The sequence below is a fragment of the Pteropus vampyrus genome, unplaced genomic scaffold, assembly GCF_000151845.1.
Source record: "Pteropus vampyrus isolate Shadow unplaced genomic scaffold, Pvam_2.0 Scaffold337, whole genome shotgun sequence".
Lineage (NCBI taxonomy): Eukaryota > Metazoa > Chordata > Mammalia > Chiroptera > Pteropodidae > Pteropus > Pteropus vampyrus.
In genome coordinates, this window is record NW_011889118.1 from 1,498,388 (window position 1) to 1,513,471 (window position 15,084).

Consider the following 15,084-nt stretch of genomic DNA (forward strand, 5'->3'; position numbering starts at 1 on the left):
AAAACCTACCTGGGCCCTGGAGCCATTTGACTCTGTGACCCCTAGATGTTCATTTGAGGAGTCATTCAATGCCCATTTAATACCCAACTGTGCACATCTACTATATGCCAGGTACCCGGCATGTGCTGGCCAAAATGGGCAGGCCAGTGGCCCCTCCTCCCTACATCCTGCCCCACATAGCCCTTTCTGGTTTTCAAAGATTTTTGCTCCTAACTACTCAAGCAGACAAGCAGGGCCTAGATAACCACCTCCAGTTTGTTTTCAGACAGGGAAACTGACACCCTGAGGCCAAGCCAGCCCCTGAAGCTGGGATTCTATTAACGAAGCACTGACTTTGTTTGGGACCGGGGGCCTCTCATCTACGCAGAAGGTTGCCTGCACTTTCAAACAAATTTTTTTTCCAAATATAACACTATTTTAATGTTCAATGTAACGCTGAATTTGCTTTTTAAATTACACAGGTTGGCCCCATGCTCCCCCATTCCTCACCGTTCCTCAAATAGAGGGTCACTACAAGAGGTGACCCTGATGGAGGATGCTCACATGTGCAAGCCCACGCTTGCATACTCCTATACACCTACTCAGACACTGGCTCCAGGTCTAGGCCCCAAACAGGACGGCGCTCCATAACCCTGGCTGAATGAACACTTGCTCATGTACATACACGTACATATGTACTCATGTTCCATCCTGAACACAATAGACTGGCAGAGAGGCAGACTCAGAGACGCACCCCTACCCACACACAAGTATGTGAGCACATGCAGCAGCCACACTACCCTGGGATGGCTCCCGCGGCTCCTCCACAAGGAAGCCGGAGCAGCAGCTAGACCAGTCTGCTGGGAGCTCCCAGCCCAGATGAGCTCACAGGAAACACTGACCTCAGCCTATAGCCGAGCCCAGTAGACTGGCCAGTCCTCTAAGGCCAGCAGCCAGAGTAGAGAGGAGCAACCAGGAGGGGCAGACACCACCATGTCCCCTACCTGGGCCTGGCTCCTATTCAGAGGGAGTGAGAGTGGGTGTGCAAACTAGAGTCTGAACCCAGGTCTCAAAGCCTTCAGCCTGAGCCAAGCCAAGCAGCTGCCATGACCTCTCAGTAATAGGGAGGGAGAGCCAACTGTGGGCTCCCACTGTTTCCTCCCTGGGACAGAACATGCATGAGTGTACGAGTCAATATGTGTGAAGGTACATGTGGGTGTACTGACTGCACAGCTGTGGAGATGTGTGTGCCTGTGTGGACGTGAGTGGGTGGTGCATGGTGGGCACTCAGGCAATGTTGAAGTGAAGAGTGAGCTGCATGGGTCTGGCTGGGAATGGGTGTAGGAGTCTGGATAAGTGTCCCAAACCTCCAAGCAAAAAAGACATCATGCCCCTCCTGCCACCCTGCCTGGCCTGGAGGTCCGAGGTGTGGAACACCCAAGTGAGTGCTCCCTGGGGGTCCACAATGTTCGGCAGCACCTCTGCATAACATATACTTGCCACATATCAGTGTCCACATACCCAGGGCCTGAACCCACCAGATATGGCTCAGCCTCATGCCTCCTCACAAGATAACCTTGAGATCCAGGTGGGGCAATGACAGTCTTTCTGAGTGTCTCAGTGGATGAGGGTTGAGTGGGCAGGTGGGCAGAGATGAAACGGTAGTTGCGCCACAGGAGCTTGGCTCCTGGGGAAAGCGGAGAGAGGACAGCCCTGGGCGGCAAAATAATGGTCAAACTGGGTGTAAGACCCTGGTACCAATGTTGCTTTGCCTATGGGGCTCCGTGCAGGGCCCTTGGCTTCTCTGAGTTTCGTTCCCCAACTCCCCCCTCCCCCATCTTCCAGATAGAGTGGTCCCTTGGTACATTGTCATGATGATGTGTAGGGACAAGACCCAACATCAATCCCCCAGGCCTCCGGGTAGGGTCTTTTTAATGCTATCATCCTTTCTTCCTTCCATCTCTCACCTGCGCACTTCCTTTCTCAGTTAAAATACAGTCACATCCCCCATGGCATCCATTCCACCTGCCCATCAGCCTGGGAAGACAGTTCTGATAATTGAGCCCACTTCTCAGATAGGGCAACCAAGTCTCCAAGAGCACAGAGCTGCTCAGCCTGAAGCAGCAGGTGCACCAAACACCTTCTGGCAGCTCCTCCTGCCCAGTGCCTCCCCTTAGGACCTAGCCTAGATAGCCCTCAGACTCCATGATCTCCTCTGCCTCTAGGTGGCCTAGCAGGAGCTGTCCATGGGGACCACTCAAGGGCTAAATGGAGGAGGGGAGAGTAGAGAGTATCAGAGAAGCCCTAGGAAGGTGAGGCAAAGCCCAGCCCGGGGCCCATTAGGCCTGTCCTCCAGCTCTCTGCAGTCACACTCAGGGCAGCTGCTGCTCACAGTTAGCTAGAAGCCACTAGAGGGAAAACCACAACCACAGCAGGCCCCAGCTCCAAACCTGCACAGCCAGCCACAGTACCACAAAGACGGAGACCTCCTGGTGCTCCTCAGCAGTAACCCTAGGGTTAGATCACCTAGTCCTAGGACTAAAACTAGATCATGGCTCCAGCCAGGTTCTTCCACTCCCTCCACCCCATTGCACTACCTGGACTCCAGGAGGGAGACAGACTGGGTGAAGACGAACTGGTGAAGAGGTCTTGGACCCCTACACACCAAGACCCCCCTGCACAGTGGAGCCAGAGTCATCCACTTACCTTGTGGAGTGTCTGAACAATGGTGGTGAGGCCGGAGGTAAAGAAATGGCACAAAAGCAAGGTGTACCAACTATTTATAGCCTCATGCAAATAGGCCCACAGGCCCCAGAGGAAGGCCCCTGGCTCAGCCTCATTGCTGTTCTGCAGGGCCATGGGGGTGGCAGGGTTGGACCCCACACAGGGTTCTATAGGGGCCAGATCCTTGGGACCAGCTGAGGCCAGCCAGGACTTTCCCAGCCACCTGTGGTCTCCTAGTTTCTGCTCTCCTGCTTCTCCAGCACACAAGGGAGGCAGCCCAATGAAGCAGAGAGCACTGGACTTGGTTGGAGTCAAAGGGTCTGGGTGTGAATCTCAGAGCCCCCATTTATAAGAAGGATCGTCCTTCTCTGAGGCCAACAACATACCAGATTAGGCTTATAATGGCATTAACATACTTTATCTCTGTACAGGTCCAGGAGATGGGTATTTTACTGATGAAGAAACAGATTCAGAAAGGCTAAGTGACTTGCCCAAGACCACACGCCGGTAAGTGGCAGAAAGATTTGAATCCAGGCCTGCCTGATATTTCAGCCCACATTTTTTCCAATGTGCCATGTCAAGAAGAGATGAAGGGAAAGAGAGCAGCACACACAACACATTCATGAAGACAGAAAACAAATAGGACAGGTACCCTGTGCTTGACCGGAGTCTATTCACCCAACCCGCTCTAGGCCAGTCCTAGGCCTGACCTTGAGGACCGCCCCTTTCTATACAACGCAGGTCGTACAGACCCCTGAACTGCTGCCCTCCTTCTTGTCCCAGCCACTTGGGCCAGCCTCTGGTTCTCAAACCCTGGAAAAGGCTAGGCCGTACTGGATTCCAGCTTCAGGGGGCGAGGGCCCACTGGCCCTGCTACCCACCATGCCCTAGACTAGCAGCCCAGAGGAAGGAAAGGTGGTGCCAGGCTAGGCCAGACCAGGCACGTCACCTCCTCGGGGCAATGGAAATCTGCTCCCAGCCTGTCTAGAGCAGTGGACAAGGCTGACCTCAAGCTGACCAGAGTAACTGTACCGGTCAGAGCTCCTGGGACACAGAAGACAAGTATGAATGTTGCACATCCATACGTGTGCACATGAGTGTGTTTCAGCAAGGAAGGCAAGGTGGAGGACATGGCCTAAGGGGTGACACAAACAGAAACAGGAATGTATTTTCTAATTTTTCTACAGCATGTAAGTTGATAACAATTTTGTTGAAGGTGAAAAATAAAGCCCAGCAAGTCAAAACATCTCCAAGAGATGGGCCTTCAGAGACTGACATGCCCATCTCTTCTTTGTACAGAGGCAGAAACCGAGGACAATGAGGTCCCCTCCACTCCAGCCCTTCCTTGGCATTTGACTCCGTCTTACAGGCCACAGGGTGATGCCTACTAGACAGAGGAGCAAAGTGGGGCCTAGAAAGAAAGACCTTGTTCAAGCTCTTAGAGTGTGTGTGAAGATGGAGGGAGGCTCCCTCAGAAAGTCTGCCAGGCAACCAAGAGGTGACAGACTGAGGACCAGGAAAGCAAGAGTGAGTAGAGATCAGCTGAGGCCCCTGGTAGGTCTGGGTTCTGCTCCCTTAAACCGACACCTGAGGAGCAGAGGATGCCCCTTCCATGAAACTCTCTCCATGTGCACCTGCCCAGCTTTGGGGCAGCCCCTGCTGCCCACCCATACAAAGCACCACCTGCTGCCAGTCAAGACTGGTGGGGGTGGTTTTGGACTAGGCCCTCCTTGAGATGGAGATCCTGCCAAGGTCCAGCCCACATAAGCCTTGAAGGATGAATGAAGGAGGGAGAAGGCACGTGAGGCCCAGGCAGTGGGAGAGAAGAAGAGTAAGAGGCACTGTGATCAGCAGGAGGGACCAAGGCTGTCCCTGGCAGAGCTGAAACAGGACAAGGGGGCCAGGTGTGGCAGTAGCTGCCAGGCTGGGCAGGTAGGCGAGTAGCAGCTTGGCTGGGAGGCTGGCCTCCCCAGGCAGCCTTCCTAGATGGAAGCACGTTAAGGAGGCCACAGGGGTTTCACAACCCAGGAAACGGGCTCAGCAAGAAGAGCAGGGTGTGGAGGAGGGGAAGGGCTAGCAAGACCCTTCCAAGGCCCCTCACAAGGTTCTATGTCATAGCCCCCATTTGTCCAGCCCTGTCTTGGGAGGAGGATCAGCTACGGTCTCAGGTCAAGGCCAAGTCCCAGAGCAGGAGATACTCCCCATACCTGTTCCTCCCCAGGACTAGCTCCTCATCCCCCACACCCCAGGCTCCTTCTGGCCCCCTCCCTCACCCTATACACATCAACCACTCTGCCTAGACGCTCCTCCTTTCCCCCAGGGAACCCTCCCATCTCTTACCGCTCCTGGCCCCTCCTCATTCATTCTCCCCACAGCTTGGAACCTCCTGGACTCCCACTGTCCTTGGAGAAAGCTCATGCCTCAGCCTGGCCCTGGCCTGTGCTCCACCTCAGATCTCACTTTGCCCCAGTTTCAGGCCTCCTCGTTTTTGCATATGCAGTTCCCTTAGCCAGAATGTCCTCCTGAATTCCTCTGTTTCTTTCCAGACAGTTCTAAAGGTCAGACCTGGGGGATCTTTGCACACTCCCCAGAAAGCCAGCTGCTACCTGACCCCCATGCCTCCTACAGATAACCTGTGCACTGGGATCCTGTGTCTGGGATCCTGCTCCTGCTGAGGACTTGGGTCTGCTGTCTGGGTAGTGTCTCTGCCTCTGGCTCAGTCTTCTCAGCCCTGGCTGCACACCTAACTGTTCAGGGGATTTTCAAAAATTCCACTGCCAGGCCCAACCTAGCCCACTGGACTCAGATGGGAATCAGAGGTGAGGCATGAGCAGCATGACTGAAACTTTTGCAATGTTAAAGGGATGACAATATCTTAAGAACCAATGAAAGACCTAGGCCCTCTTCTCAGGAAAACAAACACGTAGACAATGTGACATCTGCATATGATAGGGTGGGAACTACAGGTCCCAAAGGCCCAGCCCAGCCCCAGGTAACCACCAGCCCTCCTCAGGCCCAGCCAGATAGCAGGCACTACAGTGACAAGACACATCAGGCCCATGGAACTCAGCTTGGTAGGAACAGTCACATAAATATATAATTACAGAGGAGGATATGATCACTGCTCAGGCAGCGAGCAGAAAGAAGGGAGTGAGAGGGGCTGGAGTAATATGGGGGCTGGAGGGTCTGCTGCCTGGGGGAGTCACGGAGAGCTTCGATCTGAGGGATGAGTTGAGGTGTCATGGGCCCACTAAGCCAGAGAGTCTGGAAGGGTTTGAGGAGCAGGACATGAGACTCTGGCTGCCATCAGCTCCCACCCACCCCTGACAGCAGGTGTGGTGGGTAGGACCTCCTTGGGGGCATAGCCCACACCATGCACAAGTCTTGAGTCACTCAGTTAGTCCCAGGATTGGAGAAGCCCTTGGCTCAGCCAGAGGGAGGAACCCCTGGGTAACCCCAAGGGAGAAATAAAGGCCCCTTCATGGCAGGACTGAGGACAAGGGAGCCTCTGTGAGGAAACAGGGTGGGGGGTACATCAGGGCCTCTCTTAGAATAACCACACACATGTGCACATATGGCACACCCACCAATCGAAACACACAGTTACACACGGGGAGCTGTGCTTGCTGTTACACACACACACACACACACACACACACAGCTGTAGTCATAGGCACATACTCATTCCTTCGACACTCAGTGACACTCTGAGAAACACACTCCCACACCCTGGCTCTCACATGGCAACAGACATCCAGGCCCACACATTAATACTCTCGTGCATTCACCAGCACAGAGATCCATGTACACACAGGGTGATGTATCACATAATGTACACATGGGCACAAAAATAAAAACACAAGCCTGGAAGGGCCCACACGTGCCTGACTGGAATCTGGCACCAGGAAAGTCCAAATGTAGCTTTTTTCCACCACAGCCCCTGGGGCACAGTGACTGGGGAAATGAGGGAGAGGGAAGGGCAGCTGGGTGTCAGGCAGGCTAGGCCTCCCAACCAGGGGAGGTGGGGAAAGTCCCTCCTGGCCCAGAGCAAAGTCCAAATTGTGTCAGGGAAGACTGGGCTGGTCAGGAAGGAGTGGGCGGGTCAGGCTCATCGCTGGGCAGGCCTCCTCTGCCCACCTGTCTGAGGGGAAGTCAGCGGAGGCTGAGGATGAGATCGGGGGTCACGGGTGGTAGTCACAGGCCTCATGCACAGAAGGGGAGGGCTCGCACCTACACAGGTAAGATGGCCATGCCAGGCACTACACACATGACCTCCACTGAGCTCCAGACTCACTAGGCAGAAACTCACAGAGAGATGAAACAATTCATCCAAAGCCACAAAGCCAATGGGGCAGCCCCCAGCAAAGGCAGAGAGGGACCCTCTGGTTCTAGCCCCAGATCTGCCCTTCTGGCCTCCAGCTGGGCAAAGGCATGTGCATGTGGTTGGGGGTGGGAAAACTTCCCCACCAGCCCCCACAGAGATGGGCCCCAAGTTCACTCCTCAGCCCTTCTCTCTGTGCACCCACAGAAGCCTCCTACTAGAGTCCTCATCTTTGTGTTTGGCTACCTAAGGCTTTTGCCATCCATTCCTATAAGGGGAGAAGGCCCAGATGATCCCTCTCCACTTTAGGATCAGGAGAAAACTGGAGAGGCATGACTGTGGTACACCATCCCATGGCAGGCAGTGAACAGAAGAACTGGAGAGTGGGGGCCTGGGTGTGGGCTGGACAAGCTAGTTCAGATCTGGTCTTCTCCGGGTGCTCTGAGAGCTTGGCCAAGGTACTCTGGCGTCATCTGTAAAAGGGACTGATCTTGCCCTGCCTTGGAAGTTGTGCTGAATGCAGCTCCTGGCACTGAGGCAGCTGTCACTATCATCTTTATCACTACTGCCGTCCTCACATCTGGCCCTCTCCTCTCACATCCCAATGCCCATGTCCAGCTATCCTTGGAAATTATAGGGGACTCCAAACTTCCTTGGATCGGTGGCTAAAGAGGTTCTCTCAAGCCACTCAGCCCTGCAGTGCCCGGCTCTGGGAAGAGACCAGGCTAGGCAAAGATAGCATGAGTTCACTGGTAGACCCCAGGCCAGCTGTTGTCCCTCCCATGGCCTCAGTTTCTCAGTCTTAACAATGTACACCTCTAAGTTTTCTCCATCCCCGATACTAGAAGACGCTGCAATCCTCCTCCTAACTCCCCACCCCTCCACCAGCCCCCAGCACTCACAGCCCACACCAAGAAGACATCGGATCCAGTCTTGGGCCTTGGTGACTGGCTGCTCCACTGCACCTGTTTACCCAACACAGCCACAGACATGATCCAAAGCTTCCGGGGCTGTTGTGAAAACAGTAGCTCAGCCACCACAATCCTGCCCTCCTGGGCACCTTGGCAGGGACCTTCAAGGGACAGCCATTCTGGGCCTGTACCCAGGGCCTCTCAAACTTCCCCAACAAAGGTCCCATGAACCCTCTCCTCCTCAATCTGGGCTGTATGTGCTACCTCTCGACTCTCAAGTCCCCACTTTCAGCCCAGACCGTCCTGAACCCACCTATCTCCCTGACCTCGCCACTCTCTAGAGGTGCTCCAACATGTCTAAAACAGACCTACTGATGTTCTCCCACACAAGTGCCCCCCATCTCCTAGCAGCACCAGTGCTTGCCCAGTTGTTCAGGTGGACACCTGGGGGTCGTTTTCCTCCTCCCCCTTCCTCCCGACACAGCAACACTATCATTTCCACCTCTGCGGTCTCTGCTTAAGTCCTCTTTTCTCTCCACCAGTTGCCCTGATTCTGGCGCCATCTTCCCCAGGAGGTGCAGCTACCTGCTCACTGCTCTCCGTCCTCTGCTCTGGCCCCTACAGTCCCTCTGCCGCAGAGACCATGTGGGTCTTTTAAGACAGTAAAGCAGATCTCATCACCCCTTGCCTAAGCCCCAGCGTTTCTTGTTTCCCTTCTGGTAAGTTCAGACTCCTTTCCCTGACCAGTCCTCCCACCTCCAACTGGCCCACATTACCTCCCTGACCTCCTCAGCCACTGCCCTCCGTCATTCCTCTGTCCCAGCCACAATGACCCTTTTCAGTTCCCTGAACAGCCAAGTCCCACCCCACTTAGGAGCCTCTGTGCTTGCTGTTCTGTCTTCCATTCCCCCTTCCCCAAAATACATGCTGGTTCCTTCTCATCATTTAGGTCTCAGATGGACACTCCCTGATCTGCCCATTTCACAGATGAGGCAACTGAGGCTCAAAGCAGTCAGTTCCCTGCTCAAGAGTACACAGCCAGCAAATATCCAGTGAGAATTTGAACCCAGGTCTGTCTGATGCCTGCAGAGATCTTGCTCCTAAACCTTCAGGATGCACTCACTCACATCCTCAGTCCAGGCCCTGCCCATCTCCAGTCCTCCAGCCTCCTGGCCCCTGCCGACTACCCCATCATCATTATCACTCCAACACTCGAAGGCCCCAGCCTCTTAGCCCCAGACAGTGAAGGCCAAAACTCAGCCCAGCCCTCACTGGTCTGACCTTCTGCGTGTCCCTGGAACAGGCAGTTCCCTGCCATCAGCTGCCATTTGTCAAGGATGTGTGTGTAGGGGAGCATTTCTAGCTTCTCTCACTCCTCTAGCCTCCATGAGCCCGATGTCCACCCCCATCCCCAGTCAAAGGATGACTTCAGGGGTCTGAAGGCTGGCAGGAGGGCTCTACCCACCTCCTCACCACCAGCCTCAGCTTCTCCAAGCCCAGTGTCCTGCGGGGAGCCTGAGCAGGAAAGGAGGCTCGGGGGAGGCCTAGGAGGACACAGACTGCTGCAGACTGCCTTTCCCTTCTATTTGTCATGAGATCTATTTTTCTCTTTGTAAGGGAGTGAAGGGGAAAAGGGCAGGAGGGGGCTGGGCCACTGAGTGGGCACAGCTGCTCCACCCTAGAGCTCTTCTCTCAGAGGACATGGAACCTATTGAACTTATGAAATTTTCCCCACCCTGCAGCACTGCTTCTGGAGGCAGAATCGAGCAGGGGATGACGGAGCCAGAGACCTGGTTTCTCAGCCAGGCTCTGCAGCCACCTGGCCCTGTGACATTGGGCCAGTGCCCAGGCCATCAGACATAATAACTCCATCATCAGTACTACTTGCTGTTTTTTGAACAGTTACCATGAACTGGGTGCTAATTCTTTACATACATAACTACAGTTTCTACTCCTTAAACATTCACAATGTGCCAGGCATGGTGCTAGCTACTTTGCCAACATTATTTGTTCTTTCTGGCACAACTCCATAAGGGTGGATGCTATCATTGTCTCATTTGTCAGAGGGGGAAACAGAGGCATTGGTGTCAGAGCCACTTGCGCAGGTTCCTTCATACAGCACCTTGGAGCAGCCTCATCCCAGAGATGCAGCCCAGCCGAGGCCACTCACACACAAGGGGGCCATGCCTGCTGGAGCTAAGGCTCTGCTCTAAGTCTCAGCTTACAGGCTTGGAGTAAGGGAAGAGCTGGGGTTTATGGGGACTGCAGGGGCTTCATGGCCTCAGTCCTCCATCCCTTTACCTGAGCCTCCATCAAAGCCTAGCCAGCCAAGGCAGTGGAAAGCCTGGCCAGTTGGCCTAATCCACTGGCCAGACACTGCTCCCCTTACAGGCAAGGGTGGGGTGGGGCAAGCCACAGACAGAGGGCTGGTCAGTTCCACTCTGAAACCACTTCCTGGGCAGCCCAGAGGAAGTGAGCCTCCGGAAACACCTCAGATAGACAGGCCTCTCCCCCGAGCCCAGGCCTTGGAAAGTGCACAGACTGCCCCAGAAGAAGTACACTTTCTGCCTTCCAGTCCTCAGAGCCCAGCAACTCCACTTCCACTGGGAATGGACAATGAGAGGGGACTGAAGAGCTGATAGGACCCCTATTGGCCTGTTAGCACCTTGGCCCTATGACCACAAGCAGCCCACTTCCTCCTCTGTGGCAACAGCCACAAACAGGTGCAGCACAGCTGACATGGCCCCTCCCCCACATCCATGTGCCCCCATCTCAATGCCAAGCCCTGGTCAGCCTGGGGGCCTGGGCCAGGTGGCAGGATAGCTGGTGAAGGCCTGGGCAGAGCCCACCTCTAAGTGCAGCCCAGCCCCATGGACCATCTGTGGTCACAGCCACACCTCAAACCTCACCCTCAGTGCCAGACACAGGCTGGGCTATGACCCTGACCAAGGACATCCCCTTCCTGACCCAGAATGGGCACAGTGTGGTGTGTGTGGGCAGGCATCTGAATGAAAGGATGACTGAGTGAGCATCTGTGCACGTTTGATCGTGTCTGTGGGTGAGTGCATGTGAACACCCGTGTCCGTGTGTACATGTGTGCGTGTACAGGCACTCGTAGGTCTGTGGCCATAGGTGCCAAGTACAGCCTCAGTTTCTGTACCCCTTTGTAAGCATATATATGTATATGCCAGCTAGGCAGGTAATGTTTGAGAATTGAAAGGAAGCTAGCTCCAAGGCTAATTAACTGAACTGCTTAAGGACTGAGGCTCCGTACTGGGAGGGAATGAGCCCCTGACCTCAGGTAGCAGAGGCCCCAGTCAGCTAAGGGCACTTCACCTCCTCCCCACTAGATCTGCAGGTAGGTTGAATAAACAGAAGACCTAGTGGAGACTCTGTTTCTGTTCAGCTTCACTCCCACCCCAGGAGTAAGGGCCCTGCCCTCCTGTACCCCTCCACCCCAGTTAGGCTCATTTGTCTATTCACTTCCAAGACTGCCTGATCAATCCCTCACTCCTAGCCCTTACCGCCTGGAGAAAAGATCACCTTTGCCACCTGTCCCCACTGTTACTTCCTAGGTTCCAGGTACCCTCAGCATCCTCCCCCAATGCCCCCCAGAATCCTGCTAACTGGGCTCTGGACATGCAATGAGTAACTCACTGGGCTCTCTTCATTGCAGTGGGAGCTGAAAGAGGTAAGGATGGCCCCAAAGGAAGGAATTTCTAGCTTTATGAGGGGTCTCAGAGACTGCAGCCTTCCCCAACATTCCTCAGTGACAGCCCAGCTCACCCTGAATCTGGGGGCTGGTGAGAAGGATTTAGAGTCTCTCCTCTGTCCCCAGAGAGGCTGGGGAAATAAGGGAACAGGGGTGTGGAAAAGAGCTCAGTCATGCTAGGAGCTAGACTTCATTCCATTCCCAGCTTGGTGTCCAACCCATTGTAGGGCCCAGGGCAAACTTCGGTTTCCCTGTGCGATGATAAGGACAGGCTGCCTGAGGCAGAAATAAGGAACCAATGAAATGCTGATACATCTACCTCAGCCCTTGGCTCACACACCACCTTCTCTATAACTGACCAGCAAAGTGTCACTACTCCTCGCCCATAATCACTGTTGGGCACCAGGCCTCTAGGCTCCAAAGCCAAAGGCTTTCCTAGGCCAGAAGCCAGTTCCAGGCCAGGAGCACTCATATGCAGGGCAAACTGCTGCCCACTCTGGGCACCCAGGCCCCACACCCAGACCAAGGACTCTAGTATTCCGTCCCCTAACCCCAACCGAGTCCCAGGGTAGAAGGGGACAAGCCCAAAGAGGAAGTCCATGCTGTCCACTGTCTATCTGTCTAAGAGGACCTAGTCTTACCTGGGGCTTCTGGCTCCCCCTTGCCCTTAGTTCTGGCTCCTGCTGCCACCACCACCACACAACAACCACCAGGAGAAGTAGGTCTGCACCCCTCACCTGGGTCAGTTCTCAGCAGACCTGTAGGAACAAGAAAAAGCTGAGCTGGGAGGCGTCACCAAACAGGCTCTCCTCATCATTCAGCCCCAGCGTGACCAACACAGGCCTGGCTCAGCCTCATCTGACTCTGATACTTGAGGCCTCTTTGAACTTGGCTTTCTCCTCTGTGAAATGGGGTATTGGGCCCAACTTTTCCAGGGCACTGGCTATATATCCACTCCATACTAGGGTTTGGAACACTATCTCAGCCCTCAGAGCCTTTCCAGGCTACAGACACAGCAAGAAGGCTGTTCCTAATCCTCCTTCTGCAAAAGGTTGCCCTGTGGGTTTGGGAAACCTATGGTACAGTCAAGTACCATTGCCTTGGGGCTAGGGCAATCCTTCTGAGATTCACTTTGTCTCATCCTTAGAATGGGAAGAATACATCTCCTCAGGTGGTTCCAAGGCTCCAATAATGTGGCATGCTGGCTCCTGTGCTAGACTCACATTAGGAGTGCCAAATGAATAGTGACACTTTTTTGTTCCTTGTTTTACACTTTCTAGTTGAGGTGATTCTCATATTACTGTTGTACCCATTACACAGCTGAAAAAACTGAGGCCAAGAGAGATTTTTGGAAGGAATGACAAAGGCAGCAGTGTACCCCTGGTGTCCTGGCTGAAAAGCCTGAGTACTTTTTCTGCATGCCTAGCCTCCACCAAAGATTCCCCTCCCCAGATGTGAGCCCTTCCTCCAGCTGAATACCCACATCACCATTCCCTGGAGATGGAGGCATCCTTAGGCTTTATCTTTTTGTCTATATTTTATTTCTAATTTTAATTTAAACTCCAATTAGCTGTGCCAGCTAAACGGTGTCAGTGCCCTGCAGTCACAGCTCCAAATCACCTCCCACCACTCTCTCCCCCATCACTGCTGCTGAGACTGGGAGGGGGGTGTCATGTGGGATGAACAGGGCTGGATGCTGGTGGGGTTTCTGTCAGCCCTATTCCCTCTCACAGAGCAGTCTGGTCAAGAGGATGGGAGGGGGACAAAAGACAGATCTCTGGCAGGAAACTGGGTTGGGGGACTATCTGGGCTTTTATTGGCCCAAACTCCCAGGAGAATGGGGACCATACAGTTACGGGGAGGTGAGGGATCACAAAATAAGACATAGCATGTACTGAGCTCTCACTGCGGGCCAGGGCTGTGCTAAATGATCTCTGACACAGGAGCTCTAGTCCTTACAACTTCTCCATTCTGCAGATAAGGAAACAGCCCTAGAGAGGCCTAGCTTTGGCCCCTTGCTCTTAACAGGCACAGTAATTTTTGAGCCCAAATCTTTTTTGGGTCCAGAGCCCAAGGTCTTGGTCACAATACCACAAACTCCAAGACTTGTCCTCTGGTGTCTTGGGGGAGTAGAGGAAGGTGAGAGATGGAGACCTCCATCTTCTCCCCAGGAGCCAGGGCTGGACTTGAGCATGCCGTGTGCACACCTAAACCCGCACAGCCTCCCACATGCTCACCCACACACTGGGGCTTTCGCCTTCCCTCCCAGCAGTGTGAACCCTGGGTGCAGGCACCACACACCTTGTTTCATTCCCTCCTGCTCCTGATACCCACGCCCAAGCACTCTTGGTTCCATACAATCAGTACTGCCAGAGCACACATACTCACAGTTTCATACAGTCAGACTGTGAGTCTCCCACCAGTCATAGGCCCATACCACCAGTCTCCCCCTAGACACCAGATCCCTTACACCACCGTACAGCTAGGTACAGCTGTCCAAACACCTCCACATCACACTACATATCACACACACACACACACACACACACACACACACACACACACACCACTGCTGCCCTCTGCCGGCCTGTCCGCCACACCCCAACTCAGTCCACATAAGGAACAAGGAAACCCAAGGGACCAGTCCCCTCCCATGGTGACCAGGTCAGCCTGATGACAGTGGCAGAGGGAGAGGAAGAACAACATGTGAGTGCACATACATACACACTAATAAAGATACACTCACATATGAGCCTGGTAGGCTAGCATACTAACACCATGGGCTCCCACAATTAACACCTTGAATGTACTCATGGCCAGTGGGTCACCATGACACACCCAGTATACAACATAGGACTCTCTAGACACACATGGATGCACACACATGGGCACACAAAGATACACACACACTCCAACACATAGAGGGGAGCGTGATGATAAAGAACACACCAAGACATAGCATATACATAGTTGCAAAGGGCACGCAGAGCCTCAGAACACCCAGACAGACATACACACATACACACTCGCAAATCACACATGAGGAAAAAGAATCACAGGGGCAAGTTCCAGACACAGTGACAAACAACACTCAAGCAGACATAGACACAACATACCTACACGCCCCGATACAAGCGACTCATCTCAAGGAGAGGATCCATGTATACAAGGCAGCGGCCAGTGAAGGAAGGGACAACCCTCCATTTACAGCAAATTCTTATAATCAGATTTAAGTGGGGGACTCAGTGGGGAAGTTAGGAAAGTCCGGCAGTTCTGACAGTGCCCTCCTCCTGCCTCTTCACCCCGGCTCTCCTCCACCGCCTCCCCTCACATGGCTGGGCCCCCATCGGCATGGCGTCTGGATTGGGAGGGGCCTGGGGCAGAATGGTCCCTGAAGGGGGCCATCAGGGTAGGGGGCTCAGAGGAACATAAGGGAG

General features: G+C 54.0%; 1 protein-coding gene across 3 annotated transcripts in view; it reads right to left on the minus strand.

The window, feature by feature from the left end:
• The window catches only part of PRKCD (protein kinase C delta), a 36,483-nt gene that overhangs the window by 14,299 nt on the left and 7,100 nt on the right, over window positions 1–15,084 (minus strand). For 2 of the 3 annotated variants that reach the window (XM_011378391.2, XM_023522316.1), the window contains exon 2: window positions 12,289–12,405. The gene's annotated coding sequence lies outside the window, so the exon portion shown is untranslated. The remainder of the gene's footprint in view (window positions 1–12,288; window positions 12,406–15,084) is intronic. The other variant, XM_011378390.2, reaches the window with a different exon arrangement.